Source organism: Tachypleus tridentatus, chromosome 13, assembly GCF_004210375.1.
Source record: "Tachypleus tridentatus isolate NWPU-2018 chromosome 13, ASM421037v1, whole genome shotgun sequence".
Lineage (NCBI taxonomy): Eukaryota > Metazoa > Arthropoda > Merostomata > Xiphosura > Limulidae > Tachypleus > Tachypleus tridentatus.
In genome coordinates, this window is record NC_134837.1 from 258427187 (window position 1) to 258451132 (window position 23946).

Here is a 23946-nt window from a genome sequence, read left to right on the forward strand (position 1 = left end):
GGGTCTGGCAAGGCCTAGCGCGTTAAGGCGTGCGCTCCGTAATCTGAGGGTCGCGGGTTCGCGCCCGAGTCGCGCCAAACATGCTCGCCCTCTTAGCTGTGGGGGCGTTATAATGTGACAGTCAATCCCACTATTCGTTGGTAAAAGAGTAGCCCAAGAATTGGCGGTGGGTGGTGATGACTAGCTGCATTCCCTCTAGTCTTACACTGCTAAATTAGGGACGGCTAGCACAGATAGCTCTCGAGTTGCTTTGTGCGAAATTCCAAAACAAACAAACAAGGTTCTTGTTTAAAATTCTTTGGGAAGTCTGTTTGTTTATCTTCTGTGTAACTAATCTGTCTAATATTCTTCCTCCCAGGTCTTGTTTCTCTTTTAATTCCTTCCAACAGAATCCTTTTGTCCAAATCGTCTTGGTTTTGGATTATTTTTTCAGGGTTTTATATTAATATACCAGAGTATCGGTTCATTGTCTAAATCATTCTGGACTTGTTCCACTGTAACTCACCATTTCTATTTATCTACTATTGGCGGCAAGCTTGAGAGCTTATAATTCCGTATTCGATGCACGTGGGACACACAGTACACCAACTTGTTACTCATAGTTGCACCGAAACGGAACTAAACATTACCAAACCTCTCCAATCTTTTCCCAAGATGGTACTCTTTGCGATAAACCCAAGCATATTTTTACAAGGTTCATAAGTCGAAATATTCACCCACCACGAGCGATCTAACACCGAACCATCAATTTATATTTGCCAGTTAAAGCAAAATTTCAGAAGCACTGATTGGTGGGCTTCAGAATGACGCACGAGAATGATTGTTTCGCAATGTGAATTCGGTGTAATTAATTACTGAGTGTTCAGACAAGTACCAACCTCTTTAAAGAGAAACTATGGCAACCGTGCTACAAATGACTTGACTTGATAATCAGTGTTACTTATATTCCGCATTTGCACGCGACACAAGGTGGTCAAAATACGTGATTGTTCGTTGTAGTTAAGGCTTCAAGCACCAGGAGGTGTCATCAGAACATTTGCGAATAGCGTGAAACGTTTGATATTCACGATTAATTGCGAAAATTTCTAACTAGAAAATAAAGCAATCCTAGTAGGATTCTTTCTACGTTGGTTTTCGGATATTCGCGCAAGGTTAATTTCGAGGTTACTGTACTAACCGTCTCCAATTTTGAAGTGAAATACTAAAGGAATGATAGCAGGTTAACAGCATACACTGCCATCTCTTTTTGTTTAAGCAAACGGTTGGATTTGACCGTCACTCTTATAACGCACTTACAGCCCAAAAGTGCGGAACGCCGTTCAAGTACTTTAAAAAAAAACAACAACAACAAAGCTTCATTTTATTCGGTAATAGGTCGCGAATATTAAAGCCGTTGATTTATGGCTCGTCACGCTAAATAGTAGGCCACGCAATAGTAAGATATGTATAGTTACACAATGCATGTGTAAAGGCAGAAAAAACTCTTCAGGCCTAGAGAAATATGCTTTGGACATTAGTTTATCTTCAGAATTTTAAAACAAACTAAGCAAAAAGTCAACTAACTGACACCTGTATTTTATTCAGCTACGCAAATCGCAAGAAACCTTAAGCAACCAGAATATAAACCGTGGTAGTCTATGTTGTTTTCTAAAGTTCAAACTGTTAATGAAAGTCGCCCTTTTGAAAACATTCATGAAATTATTATTATTAAAGAAAAGGTACCCTGTTAATAGGAACTTTAACTATGTTATTGACAATACTGTAATTTTCGGATACACGTTCGCTTCTCGTTAGCGCCAAAAAATGCGCTCTGCACTTCAGAAGCATTGGCGCGTTATAAGTGTGGCTGTCAAATACCGCTGTTCGGTCACACGAGAGTAGGCCAATCAAGGGTTAGAACTGGTGATGGGTGTTAGTTTCTAGCTGTTTTCTCTAGTACTGTGCCCCAAGGGTGGTGTAACTGTGACTATAGGTGTACACAAGTTTATATCTGAAAATACGAAATACAAGGAAGATTTAAACTAGAATACTAGTATTAATACTATCAAGTAGTATGGTCACAACATTTAACGTGGGACAGTTATGGGGCAGGTGCAGCAAAATGCATGTTCATAAATGGGTGCATAACACCAAACCTTTTTGTTCCCCCGCATATTAAATACAGATGGTGGCGAAGATAACTCTTGAGTAACTGTACACGAATACCTGAAAATAATATCTGTGTGTGTGTGTGTGTGTGTGAATCTTCAATTCAATCATAGATACTGTTACTTTGACTGGGAGTGTTTTTTTTTGTGTGTAAGTTTGATATTTTTCAAACAAAACGTCTTGCTTCTGTGTCAAAGTGAAACTTGACTTCGTCGTATATTGGAGCATTCGAAAGTGACGTCGTACAAATTTTTTTCAATAATATAACAAGTGGAGTACTTCATTTCCTTGATAAGTCTGATGGCATTTGTAAGATTACATGCTTCGATACTCTCGGTAAAGCGGAACACATCGTGTAGGTTTGCGTTTTAACAAGAAACAACTTTATTTTCGTGTATCTATCGTTTGCCGAATCTAATTATTAAAGTCACCCCCACCCTAAAAGTTTATTATGATAGAATGTGTTTTCAACTGTCTATGTTTTTCAAGATAGAAAAGCGACCAGTCATATAGTTGCGTCCACGATTGACAAAATAACTACCTATAAGATGATAATATTCGTGTAAATACGCAAGGAAAACGCACAGTTTATTTGACAAGTTATCCATAATACCCAGATACCTTGTTGGTGCTATGTTCTCGTGTTTCGGATAAACTGTTGTTCGATTGTGTACTTTGTTTTGTATTTAAGTGCAAAGCTACACAAAGGGTTATCTGTTCTCTGTCTGTCACGAGTATCAAAACCTGGGTTCTGGCAGTAATGTGTACGTTAGTGCCTAATAGTCTTTTTATCACCGACGGTCAGTATTATGAGTCACTTCCAAGGTTGTAAATGGTACGTAATTCTAATGCTGTTGATGTGATTTCACTATAACTGTATCACTTATTAACTATTATTTTTTACTGAAGAAAACGTCAGTATTTGCAGCTGATACATCCAGTGGAGAACGAAGTTCTTATGATAAATATTAGAAACCAATATCAGAAAAACAACAAAAAAAGAATGAATCTTCAATGGTCGCGACACTTAAATCTTTTGGGTAGGATTAGAGTAAGTTAATCTATTTTTTTAATAAGCTTATATTTATGCGCGCGGATTCGTTTTTATTACTCATGAAGATATCTACCAACCTACCCTTCGGCAGAATTAGAATAAATGTATCTATGAGATGTTGGACGTGGTCAAACTCATCAATCAAAAGGGTTTGACCTTCTGAACACAAAACTGTAATTGTTTCTTATTGGTTAAGATATGACGGACGTATGAGCTAAAAATGTTTTTACTGAGAGAGGTGTAGCTATTGTTTATCTCCATAGCATAGATAAAATGTGGGAGGCTCTTAGGGAAAACTTGTCTGTTTCAGGATAAACTACTTATCCATAAGATAATAAAAAAAAATTGATGATTGAAAACAAAACGGATGAGTTTTATTGATGTGGAAATTTAATAACGTACATCTAAAGCTCGGGTTACTTGGGTATTATGGCCGGCATGGCCATGGGGGTTAAGGCACTCGACTCGTAATTTGAGGGTCGCGGGTTCGAATCCCCTTCACACTAAAAATGACCATTCTTTCAGCCGTGGGGGCGTTATAATGTGTTGGTCCGTCAATCCTAGTATTTGTTGGTTAAAAAAAAAGTAGCCCAAGAGTTGGCGGTGGGTGTGATGACTAGCTGCTGCCCCTCTAGTCTTACACTGCTAATTTAGGGACGGCTAGCGCAGATAACCCTCGAGTAGCTTTGCGCGAAATTAAAAAACAACAACAAACCAAACCAAACTAGTGTTACCACATATAAGTGGTAAAATCGCCCTAAAATGGATATAATAATTAGTACTTAAGAATTAGCTGTTAAAATGGTATAAAAACAGGTATTAATCTTAAGCCATTAATAACAAGTTAACCACATAAAAAATAGACATAATGTAAAAACAAACAAACTGTAAAATCATTGAATGTGGGCTGCATGATCAGTGAAGAACGTTGTTTATGGAGTAACTTGGTATGGAAGTATATAGGATAAACTTGAAGTATCGATTACATATGAAGTGTTAGATTTCAAGACTATTTAGTTCAAGCGTTATTACTTAATTTATTTTGTGACTTAATATTTAATGATTGTTTTTTTTTATATCCCCAGTGTGAGATTCCGTTACGTAACTCGGTGCGAATCGTACGTTGTGTATGTAGTTCAATTGTTCTATTGTTGTTGACGTTATCTTACTCGATTGTTTGTTTTGGAATTTCGCGCAAGGCTACATTAGGACTATCTGCGCTAGCCGTCCCTAATTTAGCAGTGTAAGACTAGAGGGAAGGCAGCTAGTCATCACAACCCACCGCCAATTCTTGGGCTACTCTTTTTACCAACGAATAGTGGGATTGACTGTCACATTATAGCAAGCATGGTTTGTAGAAAGTCCTAGGCTTCAGTTGGGCAGGGTATATATATATATATATATGATCAAGTGAGCGCAAGTTAAGATACAAAAGAGTTGAACGTGAAGTTATCAGGCATGCGTGTGATTAACCTTAACTGGTTATTTCTGTAGCGTGTTTCACAAAAGGGGCAGAAAAATGGCTTGTTAGTTGGATTACAAAGTAACTTAACTAACTTGTCTGGACTTTTAATGTAAAAAAAAAAGAGATAGAACTACTTAAAGCTTCAGATACAACTGTGGTACCAACAAGTTAAGTTACATAAAAAAAAATATGAAAGTGAAGTTATGGCTGAGCTAACAATCGAAAAGCTAAACCAGCGATATTTTAAAGTGAGTTTTGCAGTTAGCAGAGATAAGAAGAATTATTTGTCATGTTCTAAAGTAACTGAACCAAAATCTGTGAATTTTGACGAAAAAGAGATAATTATTTAAAGTTCGAGATAAAACTGTGGTAACCCACGAAGTAGCGTAATTAGATTTATCGTTGATTGCACAGTAGGACGAGGAGCAAAGAAGGTCAGTTCGTCCTGCCAGTTGGATTGTAAAGTAATTTAACCAGCTCAATGGACTTCTGTCAAGAAAAGAGAATTAATTTGACCATTATGTACAACTGTGATATCCTATACTATAAATACTGAGTTGTTGTTTTAAAACAAGTGGATTATGTGCTGTTTATTTATTTTTAAAATTTATCGCCAGCAAGTCGCACACCTACTGTCTAAGAATCGTTAGACTGTATACAAAAGCTATTACAAGGAGAAACTTGCCAAATGTAGAAAACATGATAAGTGTCAAAGTAAGAACGTTGTTTATAGAGTAATTTGCTATGGTGACTATCTGGAGAAACATGCCGACCTGTACATTATAGAATATCTGAACACGTTCGTCACATCCAGATCTTTATTAGTGTTGTTGAGAATTACAAAACAGAACAGGGGATGCCACAAACGGATAATACTGGATGTCGGAGACTTTATCTAAATTGTAGTTCTTTTCGAATGAATGATTAAATAATCCATTTAACCAATAAAAATTAAAATGAGCAACAAATATAAAAATTGCATCACAGACATACTGTTATAATTATCTGTGTGGCCTAGCATGGACAGGTTATTACGGCGTTCGGCTCGTAATTTGAGGGTCGCGGGTTCGAACCTCCGTCATGCCAAATATGCTTGGTCAAGCTTTTCAGTCGTTGGGCCGTTATACAGGAGCGTTTTATAGGGAGCAGTTTCAACTGTGGACTTCAGTTTCGTCTTTATCAAGACTCGTTAGGAAAGTAACCTAATGGAGTTAGGGTTCTTGTAACGGTGTTGTGTATAAAGTGTTTGATGTGTTTTTTAAATATTTTAGTAATTCGTCACATAGTAACCTGAATTAACTTATGTGTGCGAATATTGTATCATTGCGCCTAATATATTATTTGATCTTATATAGCTGACCAACTATTTAATGATAGTATTGTAGATTGCTTGTTATCAAAAGTAGAACTGAAAATATGATCGGTGTTTTAATAGTTCATTCTTTGATTTCAGTTTGGTTATATTTCATGTTATGTTTCAATAATTCATATTCATGAATTAATAGTTTTGAGTTTAATTACTTGATTATGAGTATTATTTTATTACAAGTTGCAACTTTTACGTTAAGGACAAATACTGTTTAGAACAGAAACAACGTTTCGGTTATCGGTGCGATCTAGTTTTAACTCGTATGTGTATTGGGTTTTTCTGGTGTTTCGTCACAGATTGTTTTTTCGTTCTTGGTTGGTTTGTATGAAAAAAAAAGGTTAAAAGTAATGTTTTTTTTTAAACATATTTTGGGTAGCTAGTTTAATATTGTTATTCTACGTTGGGTTAAGGTCAATTGTTCATTGTAAATTTAGATGTATCGTGCAAAGTATTTATCATTATGAAATCGTACCGTTTGCTTGATATAAGAACTATAGGTTCCTTTCGGCTCTCTGGATGACAACGTCTTCCTTGTTTGTAAGTAGTTTTAGTCCTTTTCTTTCTGCCGATGTCAAATTTTGTTTTATAAGCTTCTTGCTATTTAATATTTTTTGAAGTTTTTAGTGGACTTCCTTTTGGTTTGGAAGACAAAATTGCTCATTACGCTGTTTTCGATTTTTTTAAATGTTAAATATTTCTGATTCCTTGTTCTGACATCAATTAAACGCGGATTTTTCTTGTGATCTTTGACTTGCGATTTCAGTTGGTGTTGATGGATTTGCGATTTAATTCGTTTTGTTACTTTCTTGCTAAGGTCTTCAAAGCTAGTTTTAAAATCAAATACTAGGTTGCTGGAAGAAGTTGTTGAGTAGTTTACATGATTATTTAGGACTGTTGATTGAGATTCGGCGAGCTGAAAGTTTTTTAGGTTAAATATATTGTTTTTTACAGTTTCTGGTGTTTTTTTTAGGATTGTTTTGACAGATGACGTTTTTTGAGCTTTCTGTCTTTGTATCGTTTGATACTTAGGTAACTTTTAAATAAATTAGTTATTTGTGTTAGTGTTGAAAGTCAGTTTTAATCTTCACGGGTAGTTAAACGAGCGATTTAATTTTTGAAGAAAAAAATTCAGTTTTCTAAAAAAAGGAAAAATGCATATTTTTTAAAATATCATTCGAGCGTTTTCTGTGTTACTTCTGATTTTTGGGTTGAACTAAGAGGCACAGTTTTAGTGTTAGGAAGGTCTGTGTAAACCTTCCTATAAATATTTTAGAAAGTTAAGATTAAAATCACATTTCCAATTTTATTGTTTTACCTTTCCATTTTTTTTGTAATAAAATATTCTTTCTTACTTCTCCATAACAGGTGGATTCTTTTGGTAAGGCTTGTGTTGTTTAATGGTAACATTAGGCTTAACTGGCTTCTATAGGATTTTTGATGCGGAAATTACACTATAACTTTGCATAAAGGAGATTAAAGGTGTACACGTTCCTTAGATTTTAGATGGCTGCTTGTAGTTTTATCCTAGTTGCTGCTTTTCGATACTTTGTAATCAGGTTAGGCTTATAAATAGTGACGTAAGACTAAGATAGGAAAGTGGACGTTAGGCTAAAAGAACATAAAATTACACGAGTGAAACTATTGCTGCTTGTAGTTAGTTTATTTCAGAATTCTGGCACCACTGATCGAAACGTTGTTCTAAATATTCTTCCTGACTGTGAAAACTTTAAAATACGTTTAAGAATTAAGTGATTTTGCAATATTAGTGGTTTGTGAACTAACTTGTATTTTTGTTTTCTAGGGGTTTCGGAAAACAAGGATATCAATGTCAAAGTAAGTTTCGTATCTTTCTGTATTTTTTAGCCGCGGCACAGTGGCTCATAGAACGGCTCTGAGTTGTTTTTTTTTCCCTCAAGTACAAACATTTTATAGTTCATAACTCCGTCATCTCTTGACCGATTTGAGATCTGATTATAGTTTTGGACTCGACAGATTAAACCTTTTTGATTAATTATTTAACCAAAGGTCCCGCAGATTACTTTTACTCTAATTTTGCTTAAAATGATTTTAATTTGAGAGTAGGCTAATCGAATTCGTAATGTCTAATACAATTGAATCGACTATACGCACTCCCAAGGCTTGGTATTACCGGCACACAAAAATATAACTAATAATAAGAAAAAAATAGGTCCCGGATTAATTTATTATAATCCTGCCTAAAAGAATTTCAAGTGTCGCGGCTATTGATGATTCCCATTGTCTTGACTAATACCAACATGATTTAATATGAGTCGTATTAAATGTGTCTGTTAAACAAATAATTTTTCAGTGTATTAACGTCAGTTGCATTGAATATATTTTATATAACGTGTCAGTGTGTTTACATACAGACGGATTGAAAAAAACAAGCCGGGTGGAATTTGAACCAAAATTCTGCACGTGTGGGCACGTTCGTTTACTAACCTCTCGAATGCCACAAACTCCCACTTCTTCGGATGCGAGGCCACATGTATTAAATATTTATTAAAGCTGTAGCACGCGTATTTCCTGTCCATGATGGGTTATTAGGACTATCTAAACTTAAAAATTACCAATGTTGTGTCGAAAACGAAATATTTTAATTTCGGTTTATTAAAAAAGTTTAATAAACGTCAGTCTCTAGGAAACACACCAACTGCTGTGTGTGTTTCATAAAATGTAGTTTATTTTTAAATCCATCTCGTATCTTTGTTTTACTTGTTGCAGTATGTGTTACCCGATTTTCCAAGCTAGGACTACATCACATACTTTTGTTTAGATTATGTGAAATTCAAAATTAATACGTAAAATACGACTGCGAAATAAAACTTTAAACATTTGATTCTGATATAAGAACATGTATGTAATAAACTTATTTTCGTAAATAAACGCAAACAAAATATTCGACCATAAATCGCACATTTTTGTGTTTTGAAGGTTTAGGGAAATTGGATCATAAAATGCCTTTCATTAAATGTTTCTCTTGAGTAAAGATGATAGCACAGATTAAACAGTTTAAATTTACAGACTTGACTGATTAGAATAAAAATTACAGCATATGTAAAAATTGATATTAGGCTTAGTTCAGGACTGATATTAAATAACTGGCGTTTCTTCAGTAAAATATGGAGTAGAATGGAATGAAATGTGAAGAAAATGTTAAATTTGAATGATTTAATTTGTTCCGTTAACGTATGTTCGACGTTTAATATATTTTACTACACTGAATTTTGTTTCAAACGGAGAGACACCTGGTGGAAGGACTTGTAAATATCTGCTGACAAACAAGTCTCTGTATTGACTTGACATATGGCAGCCTTATATTTGAAAACATTTTCTAATTTAACTGCCAACCGACAACTTTATCTTAGTTTACCAATTCGTGTGTGTATATTTATATATATATATATATATATATATGTGTGTGTGTGTGTGTGTATTCATTTTTATTTTTCGCAGTTTGCAGTTTTGTGGTTCACAAGCGATGTCACGAGTTCGTCACTTTCAAATGCCCTGGTGCGGACAAGGGCGTGGACTCGGATGTAAGTTGTGTATATTTTCTGACCGAAAATCTTTCAACCACCGTACATGAAATCTAATCATACTGCTGCGATACAGAGTGCCCGAAAAATCTGGAAGTGAGCACTTCAGCGAACTTTACAAAATGTTTTCCACGTTCTGTACTCATAATTCGAAACAGGTTTCGATTAACAACGGATTCAACTTCACTTTGTGTTTTGACAGCGCCATAATCGATCGCGTGTTTCAAATTAAGAAAATCTACAAATCTGGCATGGTTCCAGACTTTTCGGACACTCTGTAGGTAAACTTTTGTAGTCATAATGTTTTATGATAAGAGGAGTTTGTTACCGCATATTAGAACCTGTTACCACTTTTATTATTTTCGTAATAACTCGTAAGCTATCCTATAGTGGAGAAATATGTATTTAACACTACATATATATATATATTTTGCTTAACCAATAAATATAATTTTCACCGAGTACATTAAATATTTTGATTTTTCGTGTTCGTAACCCACCATATTAATTTCGTCTTAATGCTCATGAACCGATCGTAGCCTAAGTAGGTAATGTCTTCCATTTGTGAATCTGAAGGTCCATGGTTCGCGTCCCGTTTCTGATGCAAGAACCACAGCGCCCTTCACACTTTGAAGCCGTGGGTAAACCCTCGCGTGCGTACGTCCTGTTGAACGGGAACAGCTTGTAGAATGGGTAAGTTGGGAAAGAAAGAATAACGGTGCTTTTCCTCATTTTTTTTTTTTTGTCAATTATTCATAATTTGGTGATGAGAGAGGAGACAGAGAAACGAAGTTGCAGCCGGTAGACGTAGGGCCAACTAAAACAAGGCTAAAGAAATAACATGTTGAAACAAAGTCAATAATTAATGTCTAAATTATCCCTCAAGAGTTAAGCTGGTCTCTCACGTGGGTCTACGTGCGCGTGGAACCGTACAGGTGGAAGCTAGACCCGAATTGTATCATTCTTTCTCTTTCATAATATTGACAGACTTTAAAGTGAAACTGGTTCACGTATAGAAATGTGATTTCTGTAAGATAAACTGGATAGCTCAACTGGGTGTTTACGTATAACCCTTTGCTCTTCACTCACCACTAAGAACGTAAAATACTTTGAATGTTTAGACAACGTGCAACATGCCTTAGTAATTGATTATCTGTTATTCGGGGGACTAACCGGTTAATTATAGTATTTAATATTTATTTTCGTTTTCTTTCCCCTTCACGCCAAACATGCTTACCCTATCAGCCGTGGGGGCGTTATAAGTTACGGTCAATCCCACTATTCATTGGTAAAATAGTAGCCCAAGAATTGGCGGTAGGTGGTGATGACTAGTTGTCTTCCTTCTCGTCTTACACTGCGAAATTAGGGACGACCTAAATAGCCCTCGTGTAGCTTTGCGCGAAATTCAAAACAAACCATACCATTTTCTTTCTCGCTCGCATGTCAATTTCAGTATGTGTTTAAATGGCTGTGAGGCCTACAATCTGATTTTCTACTTTCGCGAAATTTTCACGCTCTATCGATAATAGTGAATCGGAGAATGAATTAGACCTTGACGTCATATTTTCTTCCCTTCTTGAGGAAAAGAAATCCGTAAATAAGGTTGAATTTTGGAAATTTAAAAATTTACTTTGATATATAAAGACTTTTCGTTGACCGTATACACGATGAAATTATTTATATAATACAATATTGTCATGAGTCAGAATAAACTTCCGATAGAGGACGTTATGAAAATTCTGAACAGTTTTTGTTACACGGTAGAAGAAATTGAGACAAAAAATAAACGGAAGGCGAACAACATTGCTCTCTTCAAAAAACTAATGTGTGTTTACAGTGAAGACGCAACGGCCTATCTAAAATAGGTGTCATTAGGGTACAATGCTTTTTGTATTTTTAAAACACGATGTCGTTAGGGTATTGTGATTTTTGTGTCTTTAGAACACAGTGTTCTACTTCTTAGCTACAAGTTATTTCCAAACAATATGTACAGAAGTAGAAATCCTCTTCATCATACAGGATACTTCTCTTACGAATTATGGCCCCATGTGGGAAAGCAGTCAGCCTACGGACTTACAACACTAAAATCCTGGACTCGATTCCCCGAAGAGGACTATGCTTTGCTCTTAAACAATAAATAAATAAATAATTCGAATTACATTAAAACAGAAACAGTCGTAACATTAGACTTAATAAGATTTGGTCCAATTTTCGTTCGTTCCAGTGTTATGTCTGACTGTAGGTGTGGCCCCTCCTCGTCACGTGCTTCTGTTCTCATGACTTGTGGCTGTTCTACCTCGAGGTACTTGGTGAAAACTGTAATAGAAGAGTTATATATAGACACTCCCTTCCTCGAATGTTACACCATTATACAGAATTAATTCGACCTGCTTTGTGTGCCACTAGTTATTAGTGAACATTTCTAGTCGAGACAATCTGCTTCATAATTATACTCCGTGGATTATAACGTTAAAAACTGAGAAAACTCATCTGTGACTTTGCTTCTGTTGTATGTCGTGTTGAGGTGAAATTAGATTTCGTTTCACATCTCGGTGTGTGACGAGGCTGTCTTATTGTCAGACGATAGTCCAGTTGTAAATGTAATTGTTTCACCAGCACATACTTTTTAAAGTTGGAAGTTCAATATTATGACTAATTAAAACGAAACGCGTGTTTTAACTTCGTCTTCTTGTGACTCGTGGATTAAGCTTGCTATGCTACCATTGGTTACTTTAAACAGTCTTATTAGTTTAGGTACATAGCGTGGTATGCAGGAGATATAACAGTAATCACGAGCACTGTATAGTTTATATTCTTGAACTGAGTGGAACACCCCTACGGATGATTTTTTTTTTTCTTTTGAGCGTAAAACTGAACACGCTTACTTAATGGGTCAATCTGTTGAAGATAGTGCCTGTATAAATTTCGCCTTTGATAGACTCTGTGGATCATACAAGGGGGTGGGGACAGATATCTCAACACACTACGTTTGTGTACATAGGACTAAGGAAGGGTATTTTTACACGTTTTAAGTTCGTGTATGTACGTATTGTACACTGAAAGAAAATAATATTTTTATACGACTGCTTTTGTGAAAGTACTGAAAGCACGAATGGCACTTCGGGGTGGGGTGTAACACACACAAATTAAATGTAATTTATAAATGGTGGTTTCTGTTAATGTTCGTGCCGTTTCGGGCCAGGACTCTACTGGTTTCAAACTTTGGTGGTTTGTTTCTTTTAAAATTTTGCTCAAAGCTACACGTGGGTTCAATGCATCTCTAACTTAGCACTTCTAAGGCAGCTAGAGCTAATCGTTACAACTCACCGTCAATTTTTTGGCTACTCTTTTACCAACGAATAGCGGGATTGATTGTCACATTATAACGCCGCCACTGTTGAATGAGCGAGCATGTTCAGTGTGACGGCGATGCGAACTAGCGACCTTCAGATTGCGAGTCGAGCGCCCCCACCACCCACCTACCTTGTCATGACGGACCTAACTTTAGTAGAACAAAGTTTGGTCTCATAGGTGGAATGTAAGAAAATGGTATTAAACGGACCTAAAGTCATCAATTTCATCCTTTCACGACCAATTTAAAGATAGATATTTAACATTTTGTCAGTAAAAGTGATTAATTTCTATCATTTTATTATGTGTAAAACTTGTCTTTACCCAAGCGAAGTCGTAACGGAAATTCTCAACAAAACATTTTAACTCTACGAATTTAAAAATAAATTAATTTCTTGTTTTCTATGAGAGGTAGAAATTATTACTTGAAGTACGTTTCCTGAATCATGTCTGTTGGACATCGGTAAACCTCAATACCACATGGTGGATTAGGTTGCAACGCACTGCCCGCGAGCCATCCACGAACTCCTTGTTTTTCATTTTTTCGGTAATTAATCAAAGAAAAAGATAATATTACGAGTGTCCACAAACTTTTAAAATTCTGAAATGAAATTACTCTTAACAAGTAAAATATAATGAGCTTATGTTCACGTAAGTTATTCTATTGTTGTATGTATAAGGGTAATTACCGCTATTGTAGATTAATTGTTTGACGAAAGCCATGACATATTTATCGAAGCTGGTCGATGTCTTTCTCGTGGGAACAAAGCTTTAATTAAAATAATTAAACAATTCACTGCAAAGAAAACTACGTAATATAACGCGTCATTTGATAGATGAAAACCTTGGCTTTCTATTGGTTATAAATAATATATTAAATGTAAGTGAGAACTATTAACAAATCCTGAGAGAAATGGTGTGACAGGTAGGTGTGGCAAAAGGGTCTGATATTCTATATTGATAGCTTTGCAACAAAACAAAATTGAAGGCTAGAAAAATTATGCTTGGTTTGAAAGATAACAATATTATTTTGAATAATTTAAGTTAAATTTCGTATTCATTAAAGGGGTGGTGCACAAGGTAGAGAAGAAGGGATTAGTTGAGAAAAATAAAAACTACATGCTTCTGTTACTAAGAAAAAATTGGAATTTATAAAAACGTTTTGCCCCATAAATTTAAAAACTTAACACGTGTAACATTAAAATATGGAGTATTAGCTACGAATGCATCTGATACACTTTTTGTTTCGGTAAATGATTTAAAACATTTGCTTTTTCATAACTTAGTGACTGAGAGTGTTACTAAAGTGCCCTTCTTGATGACGAGAAACCTACTTGAAATAAAAATTTCATCTCAGAACGGCTGTTATGGGTATTAACACTTTCATTGATAAGCAGAGAAGAACGTTTCGACCTTCCTAGGTCATCTTCAGGTTAACAAAGAGGTCGAAACGTTTGGCTCTGCTTATCAATAAGTGTTAATACCTATATCAACCGTTCTGAGATACATTGTTATTCAAATGTGTTTTCTACTGTTACTTCATTTGTATCATTTTGTTTGGTAATAAGAATTTTTGCTAAGTAAATCGCAGTTTCTTTTTTTAAATTACATTTGACCTTTGCTTTATACAGTGTGGCCCGCAAGTACATTTAAAACTAGCTATCCAGCTCCTTCGATTAAGGAAGTTGCACGTGCCTTTGTTATATAAGCCCTCGTGGTTGGGTGTCAACCTTTTGCTCAGTGGACATTGCTGAATGCGCTTGAGGAACGGTTTCGCGTCCCGAAACGTTGAAAACTTGATCATTTACAACTTGTATATGGAAAGAAACTCCACTCCCGCTTCTAATTTCGAAAACATGGAGGGAGAACGTTATCACGCGTCGTTTATTCAGTTATTAAATATCTTGAATGCGATCAAAGAATCCGAAAACCAAGAATGTTTTTATTAATTTTGTAATCCCACGCGTATTCATTTCACCATGAATGATGTGAACCTGACCATGCATCAGTTGGTCTCATGCTCAACCAAATTTGTTATGCATATCAGACGCAGACAGACTGATTATTTTCAACATTTTTTTATCTCTTTGACACCGCTTCTACTGTGGTATTTTTATGTTCGGTATTGGTATAAGAGACCGTGGTATAGTACATTTTTTTTTTCTTTCCTAATTATGGTTGTATTAAGTACTGGTGTACAACGGACCTGGAATTCTGTGAAAGGCAAAGTTTGTTTTTGAAAACTTCTGACTTGGATGTGGATGCTTTTGTTTTTTTATGATTGCTAGAATAAATAGGTGTTTGAATAATACCAAAATCAAAACATAAATAAATAAAACAATGCTTAATCGCACGTGCGGTCCATATGTATAATATATTTTTTTTTTAACAATCGGAGATATAATTATAGAATGGCAGATCTCTATCTTAAGATGTCTACGACAGATGTTCATTCCTTAAACCAATATTTTCCCCAGAATGGATCGCAATTTATCTTTTTGGGAGGGCTTGGTTTGACGTTTGTTTGTTTTAAATTTCACGCAATCTTACACGAAGGCTATTTGCACTAGCCGTCTCTAATATGGCAGTGCATGTTTGGTGTGACGGGGATTCGAACCTGCGACCCTCACGTTATGAGTCGAATGCCTTAACCACGTGGCCATGCCGGGCCTCTTTGGGAGGGTGCCAACGATGAGGGTGGGATCATTAGTGGTGATGGCGAATTACTACAATATGCAGCGCGTTTTAATGTGTGTCTGTGTATTATGACACGTCACTTGATCTTTTATTCATTAAGAAAAATTGGTGCACACGAAACAATGTTTATTAAAGGGGGAGCATACAAAGCTCATGTGAGAAAACTAAGATTTTTGTAGTTGTCAAATGTTAGTTTGTTTAATAGTGTTGAATAATCACTTCTTTGATTTAATTTATGTATATAATGCAAACAAAGTGTACAGTCTCCGTTTGTAACAAGCACCAAGCTGTGGATGCATTATAGTAGAAACTGTCATCTAACTATTCGATTAGAGTAGCCCATAAGTTAGCAAGGGCTCATGTTGACAAGCTTTATTCTTTAGTCTGTCGGTTCAAAATTAGGTTAGCCCTTGTGTAACTTTATGCCATATCTAAAGAAACCACAAACAAACCTCTTGCAAGAAAATTAGTTATGACACGTACAGTAACTTGTTGTTTTAATCATTGTATGATTATTTGCATTTGTTTTGGTGCGCATGCGCACTTAACACAATCTCTTTCTCTCTCTCTCTCTTTTTTTTTCACCCCTAGCATGGCATGGTCAGCTGGTTAAGGTGTTCGAGGTGTTCGACTCGTAATCCGAGGGTTTGAGTTCGCATTCCCGTCGCATCAAACATGCCCGCCCTTTCAGCCGTGGGGGCGTTAAAATGTTATGATCAATCTCACTACTCGTTGGTAAAAGAGTAGCTCAAGAGTTGGCGGTGGATGGTGATGACTTCCCTCTAGTCTTACACTACTAAATTAGGGACGGCTAGCGCAGATAGCCCTGAAGTAGCTTTGCGCGAAATTCAAAACAAACCAAAACTACAATTTTAACGGATCGATTTAAAATGAATTAAAACATCACGAATTACTGCCAACATAACATATAGAAGGAACACAGAAATTAATGGGTTTTATTAGCGCTAACAATCAACAACCTGGTTTTAATCTGCTGGTTAGGTCGCTCGACTCACGATCTGTGGGTTACGGGATCGAAATTCATCTCCGAACATGCTCGTTTTTTCAGCTGTGGGGACGCGGGGGGGCGTTATTGTGTGATAGCCACTTTCGTCGTTGTTTTGTTTAAGAATGTGCGGTGGACAGTGTCGACTGACTGCCCTCCATTATGTCGTTTCAAACTTGGAGTTTCTTTGCCTCAATACCAACCACCCTTCAGTGGTTTTGTGCGAAATTCGGCCAGCAAATGGCACATAAGTATGCACAGACCTTCAGGAGAATGGAACCTTTGCTAATTTGTCAAATAAATATCTTCTTAGTAACATCAGCTACGTACTGTATTCGAGGCGGTTGTAAACGATAAATTATATTTTCTGCCGGTAGTCGTACTTATTGATGGACCGTTATTGGCGTAATCATAATATTCATCTCCATCTAACTCGCCGCCATAAACAGTGATACGAGGCCAAAGCCACTTGTGTAAGTGAGGCTTATTGCCACACTGTGGACTATACAACAATTATATATTTTTTATAAGTACTAGGTTACATAAGCATATACTGAAATGCCTCAGAATTTAGTTACTCGTTTAGTGTCGTCAGCATAAATTTAGGATGTAATTTGCATTCTTAGAATATGGAAAGTGGAAAAAAATCCAACGTCAAAGGCCCTTCCGCGTGTTTGTTTTCACACTACACAGCAGGAGATGGCAAAGAAGTTTACTTTCAAACTATATGCGATTTTTAGATTATGTACCGAACGGAATTATTGTTTTATACCTACTTCGGATGCTATTTCATCTAAAGGTAGATGTAGTCACATCTTTAATTTGCGATTTCCCCGAAGAGGGACCTAATTGTTTTGTGGAGAGGTCACCTAGTTTTAACACTACAGTCGAAACTAAAATGACCTCATATAAGGGAGCTTTAACGTCACAATTTGTACTGTCATGACGCCAGTTAAACGTGCACATGCAATAAATCACGAGAAAAATAATTCACACTGTAAGTTACACTAAAGCGTGACCGCCCAACTCAAATGTGAAGGATTATAACTAAAAAATGGGTTTCGATAACCGTGGTGGGCAGTGCGTAGATAGCTCATTTAATAGAAGACACGACGCATTCTTGTTCCCTGAAACAATGCTTAAGAAGTTTGTTTGTTTTTTGAATTTTGCGCAAAGCTACTCGAGGGCTATCTGCGCTAGCCGCTCCTAATTTAGCATTGTAATGCTAGAAGACGACGACTAATCATCACTACCCACCAACAACTATTGGGCTACTCTTTTACCAACGAATAGTGGGATTGACCATCACATTATAACGCCCCCATCGCTGAAAGGGCGAGCATGTTTGGTGCAATCGGGATTCGAACCTGCGACCCACATATTACGAGTCGAACGTCTTAATCCACCTGGCCATGCCGGGCCTGCTTAAGAAGTTAAAAAATACAAGTCGAGCATGCGACTGGGATATCGTATTTACTGTAATCGTATGTATATACAACTGTGTAATAAATTCGACATCAGGTCATATTTGCAAGACTTTGATAGCCATTAAATGCTCTATAATGGGTTTTATTAAGGAGCTCGTTGTACATATATATATCTTTTGACACTCAGGGTAAAAAGTACTCCATCATAAGATAATAAAGTATAAAAAGGAAGAATAATTAAACGAAAGTTCGCTAGGCCTATTGGTATTAATATGCAACTACTGTTGTGATATTTGAACATATTGCGTTTTTACGCGCTGTTAGTTTTATAATATATTTTTCAAATTTTTCGTTTAATGAGTTTCTATAAATTTCGTGCAGAAAGTAATTGAAATTGTGTTGGTCTAGTTGCTTTCTCTTTGTAGTCGATAGCTTATTTAGGCTGAAGGAGGTATTGCAGTAAGATACCATCAGTTTTGAAGAAGTCGGTGACTGTAATAGTCTTCGTTGGCCGAATTGACAAACTGTTCGTGTGTGTTACAGTTTCGCAGTGTTATGAAAGGACAATGAGTCTAAGGTAACACTGTTGATAAAGAAACCAACTTTACCTGTAGAATTGAGGCTTGCTTTCTTAGTTTAGTTCTACTACGAGATCATCAGGTGAAGATTATTTGGAAGTTATCGTGTTTTTAATTCTCTAGAGTTTAATGTCTAGAAATTTAGGGCGCTTGATTCTTAATTTGAGGGTCACAGGTTTTAATCCTTGTTTCACCAAATATGGTTGTTCTTTCAACCACGTGGGCGTTATAATGTTACGGTCAATCCTGCTATTCGTTAATAAAAGAGTAGCCCAAGAGTTGGTGATGTATGGTGATAACTAGATACTTTCCCTCTAGTCTTGAACTGCTAAATTAGGGACGGCTATAGCAGATAGCTCTCGTGTAGCTTTGCGCAAAATTCTAAACGCAAACAAATTCGTGAGAGTGAGGAACTGAACAAAGTATTGTAGAAGTATCGACTGTGATAAGTCTGCGCAGGTACACACTGTGTTTTCTTCTTTGTTGTTATTTTATCGTTGAGTTAAAACTTTGTTCATTCATATCACGTATCCAGTCATCTTATTTCGCATACACTATCTCCGTTAATTATCTAACTATTGTACTCAACACCATTCCTGTCGAATCTACTGTTATTGGAGAATCTAACCCTCTGGAACTTCTAGAAAAACATTCCACTCATAAATACCAAACTGTTATTGTACCAGAATGGTATTTTGAAGTACATTTACAAACAAAATGAACTAAAATTTTTACCATCATATGTTACTGCCATAAAAAAGATCTGACCAAAACTCGTCACGTGCAATTAGCGTACCCTTTAAAATATGGGTTTCAAAGTTCGAAAAAATCGGACTTGCTATGCATACAATATTTTCTTAAAACAACAACAACATAAAAGAAACTAATGAAAATACAATGTAGTTTAGAAAAAACAAATTAGGATTTTTATGTTCGACATTAACGTTCCTCGATACGTTTATACAATATGTTAACACCAGATAGGAAACCCAATAAACCTGATCGAATTTTCCTTCCTACACGATGTTTCTAGGACATTGGTTTCTTGTGTGCGGCTCTAAAGAGGGTTTTACTTGGATTCTTTAGACCGTGTGTAATCAGAACTCTGTCGTCTCTGTGTGAAATTTTGATGTTGTTTGTGAATATTTTTACTTCTGAAAAATGTTTTACAGGAACTCAATCGTGATACACGTGTTTTGAACGCTATTATTACAGGAATGAGTTCATTTTATATAGGTTATTAAAATAAATGAGCTTAGAATACGTAGATGACAATTCTCGTGAAGACGAATTTTCGTTTTACATATAAATTGTACTTTCTCACGCCAGAATAAGTAGGCTTATATTGTATATAAATTAAAATTATGTTTTCAAAATACAGTTCGAAATTCTCTGCTTCACGAATAAAGGAACATCACCGTGAGAAATACGTTGTGTATATTAAATATATATATATATATACTGACGAATGATTGCTTAGTTTTCAATTGTACGTGGAAAAGGTACAATTGAGACGCGGTCCGGTATGGCCAGGTGGTCGAGGCGTTTGACTCTTAATCTGAAGGTCGCGGGTTCGAATCCTCGTCATACCAAACATGCTCGCCCTTTCAGCCGTGGGATTGTTATAATGTCACAGTCAATCCCGTTATTCGTTGGTAAAAGAATAGCTCAAGAGTTTGTGGTGGGCGGTGATGACTAGCTGCCTTCTCTCCAGTCTGTCACCGATCAACTAGAGACGGCTAGCGCAGGTAGTACTCGTGTAATATTGCGCGAAGTTTGTAACCAAACCAGAAGATGCGCAAACGTTGCACAATGATTAACAAACTTGTTCAGTCCTTCCTTTGTAGAAAGATCCTTTGTTCGTGTGTAACTAAATCCTTAAGACTACCTGTTTTAACACTTCAAATGACGCTCTGACATCGATATTGTGGATATCTACTGCACAATAGGAAATTACGTTTTTTTTAAATTCACAATAAAAGGTTCTAATTATCAATATCCATTGTCATGGGTGTCCGTTAAATTTTCATAGGAAAATTGTCAATTGAATAAATAATAATTTATTTTCCAGTATCGACCTCCCACGACCGTTGAATGTGTCCGTTTAATTTGGAGCCATTTTTCTTTAACAACAAGTGCGTAACTTTTCGATCTTGAAGTCTGTTCTCTATTCTGGGATCCCGACAATTTTTGTAATTGTAAGAAATAATTTCACTATTTCAAATATTTAGCGCCCCCAAGTGGCTCAGCGCTACGTCTGCTGACTTACAACGCTAAAAACCGGTTTTCGATACCCGTGGTGGGCAGAGCACAGATAGCCCATTGTGTAGCTTTGTGCTCAATTCAAAAAACAAAAGAAATATTTAGCCCAATTCTTTGAAGTCTGAGCACATTGAGGTTTTGCGTGAATAAATGAAAATGCTTTTTTTTTTGTCGAAGTATCTTCACTGTATACTGAAGAACGTATTTTTATGCAGCCTTGTGTGGAAGTAGACATAGTTTTATTACTTCTCTAGTATTAAGCACAAAATCTACCTAAACTGTTTGGGAGTTGTCAAACTTCGCCGGTATGGTAGTGACCAGGCTCTTATTGGAAAATTAATAAATTGGTAATATTCGTTTTTATTAGCATTGTGAACGGAGCTGTTATTTACTTGTCACAAATTCGTATGAACAAACTATTAAACCATTACAAAATTCTTTATAGCAGAAGTCTATTTAACAATATAATCTTTTTATCTCGAGCACTAAAAACGTGTTAGCCATCAATCAAGTCTCCTATTACATCCATGAGCGGAGCGAACAGAAATGACATCCAACCACCCCTTGTTTATTATCTAAACACCTACCATTGTCCTACATCTAGTTGAGTTTTTTTTGTCTATATTAACATCTTTAGCTGTGTATTGGTCATTAAGACTGTGTTAAACTGTGAACACTTGTGGAGCACATCGCGTTTCTTGGCCACTTTAAGAAAAGTATATTCGTGATTTATTGTTTATGTGCGCTAATGTAAATTGATGTTTCTGTAGTTGGGATTTAGGCGTATGTGTAAAGTGGATGTACTTGGGTTTTTTTTAAATCGTTTGAGAAAAGGAATTTCAGTTCGATAAAACACGATTTTATATGCGTTCTTATAGGATGTCCGAACCAAACACCAGTTCGAGATCCACACTTACACTAGTCCTACATTTTGCGATCACTGTGGCTCCCTTCTTTATGGAATAATTCACCAAGGACTAAAATGTAAAGGTAAGTGTTATTAATATCTTAGTCACTGACTGACAAACCGGTAATTCAAGTTTCAAACATGTCTTTAATGAAAGTAAAGACAGGAAGTGGTAAAATAACCTATTCATATGCACTAGAAAAAAATCTACTGAAATGACATGAGGTAACCTTTTTAGTTTTTAATGTTAGTACCTTTTTAGTTTTTAATGTATTTGCTATTCAATAGTTTAAGGGAAAGAGTTTCAGATACAGTCGATAAAACTTATAACAAATAGTTACTAATAGGGTTAGTGTTTTCATAATTCTGAGTGTTGCGATAACTAATTTTTCATAAGGAACTGTAAAAGTTGACGCTCCATAGGTGAAACTCTTCTGTAGAGTTGAAACAGCGTTGTGTACCATTATTTTAGATTGTGACCTCCCCTTCTCCCACATACCAACGCCCTGAGGGCCTCTGTACGCCAGCTGGTTTCTAACAAAAACGAGAGTTTATTATTTTTTTTTTTATCTTTGCGTTTTGATCATTTTCTTACCATTATCTCGCCATAAGAATTATTATCCATTTGATCAGTTCTCGTTTACTCTCGTGTTAAAACTAAACCTGGAAAATGTGAATTGTACTGAGTTTAATGGAAACGTTGCATGTTTTATAAAAGTAAGTTTCGAAGATTGTGAGCCAAAGATTACCCTTTCGATTTCAGAGATCTAACAGCGTTAAACAACTTTAAACCAGTGAATTATGTAGCAAAGTTTGCCACGTTTATGACTTCCAGCCAAAATCACTGATGAGTGCATTACGTGTAGCTAAGTTAAACGTATATATAAGCATGGTTTGTGGATGTTCATTTACGACATCAGCGTCGTCTGATGTGCACTGCTGGACAACGTGAGTCATGCCAGTCTTGTTAGAGAATGACGAGTTAAGGCATGCATTTAGGGAGATTCATTTCATGACCTTCTATGTTCCAGTATTTTAAAAGAAGTAATGTGATAAACGTAATACAGTGATGCACGAGCACTAGATAAAAACAGTCTGTGTAGATTTTCTAATTTATATTTCTCGAATTGTTCGGTATTATATATCATATAAACCACACGAAGAACATTCTTGCAGTATAACTTTCATATAACCTTTTTCCCAGAAATATAATGGGGTTGCATACTCCTACTAATAAGAAAGTGAAACGTTTATGATAGAAGAGCGAACAACGTTTCGACCTTCTTTGTGAACCTGACGATGACTGAAGAAGGTCAAAACGTTGTTCACTCCTCCATGTAAAATATTTTCTCAACCCAAACGAGCCGTTTTTGCATATATATTTCTCTACAAGTGGGTTCTCTCGACATCACTGATTTAGCGTCACACTGTTTCGTTATGGTAGAAAATAATAGTTATTACGTAATAAAATTAACACAAATAAGAATACTTTGATTTCGTGGTTAGCTTTCCGGGCTGCAAATTAGGTCCTAAGATCACGCTCACGACATGCTATTAAATACATCTCGATACGGGCGTTTACAGAAGTATTCAGTTCAAAGAAATCATAAACGTTTCACTTTCTTATTAGTAGGAGTATGCAATCCCATTATATTTCTGGGAAAAAAAAAATATATATCGTAGTTATGTATTTCTTTGTTTTTAAGTACCATCCCTTATATCTTTGTAGATAGATAGTGGACAAGATTATTGACAGATGTCGCCACTGCGCGGAATTCTCGACTGTAAAATTTGGACTAAGCCATGCTACAAGTCTCCACATCATACGTTGAACTTTGCATAATTGTTCTCATGATATATTGTATAAGATATTAAGGATTTTAAGGTTTTGAAACCGTTATTTAAATATAAACCTTTGTTTCTACTTTAATATGATCGGTCTACGTCAAGTGAAATATGTATTTTTTGTGTAATTTTGAGAAAATTATTTAAAAGAATTAAGTGTAATGTTAATTTTCGAGAGAGTTGGACCCTTGCATCCCAGACAAACAAACTACCAACAGCAGAATATTTCGAAATTTATTTCACTAAACGGAAGTCTTTTGTTTTTGGTCTCATTTAA

General features: G+C 35.9%; 1 pseudogene across 1 annotated transcript in view; it reads left to right on the forward strand.

The window, feature by feature from the left end:
• The window catches only part of LOC143237368 (protein kinase C, brain isozyme-like), an 87506-nt pseudogene that overhangs the window by 25703 nt on the left and 37857 nt on the right, over positions 1-23946 (forward strand). Inside the window, exons 2-4 of the transcript XR_013020039.1 lie at positions 7838-7869; positions 9514-9596; positions 21796-21907. The product of XR_013020039.1 is annotated as a protein kinase C, brain isozyme-like (transcript). The remainder of the gene's footprint in view (positions 1-7837; positions 7870-9513; positions 9597-21795; positions 21908-23946) is intronic.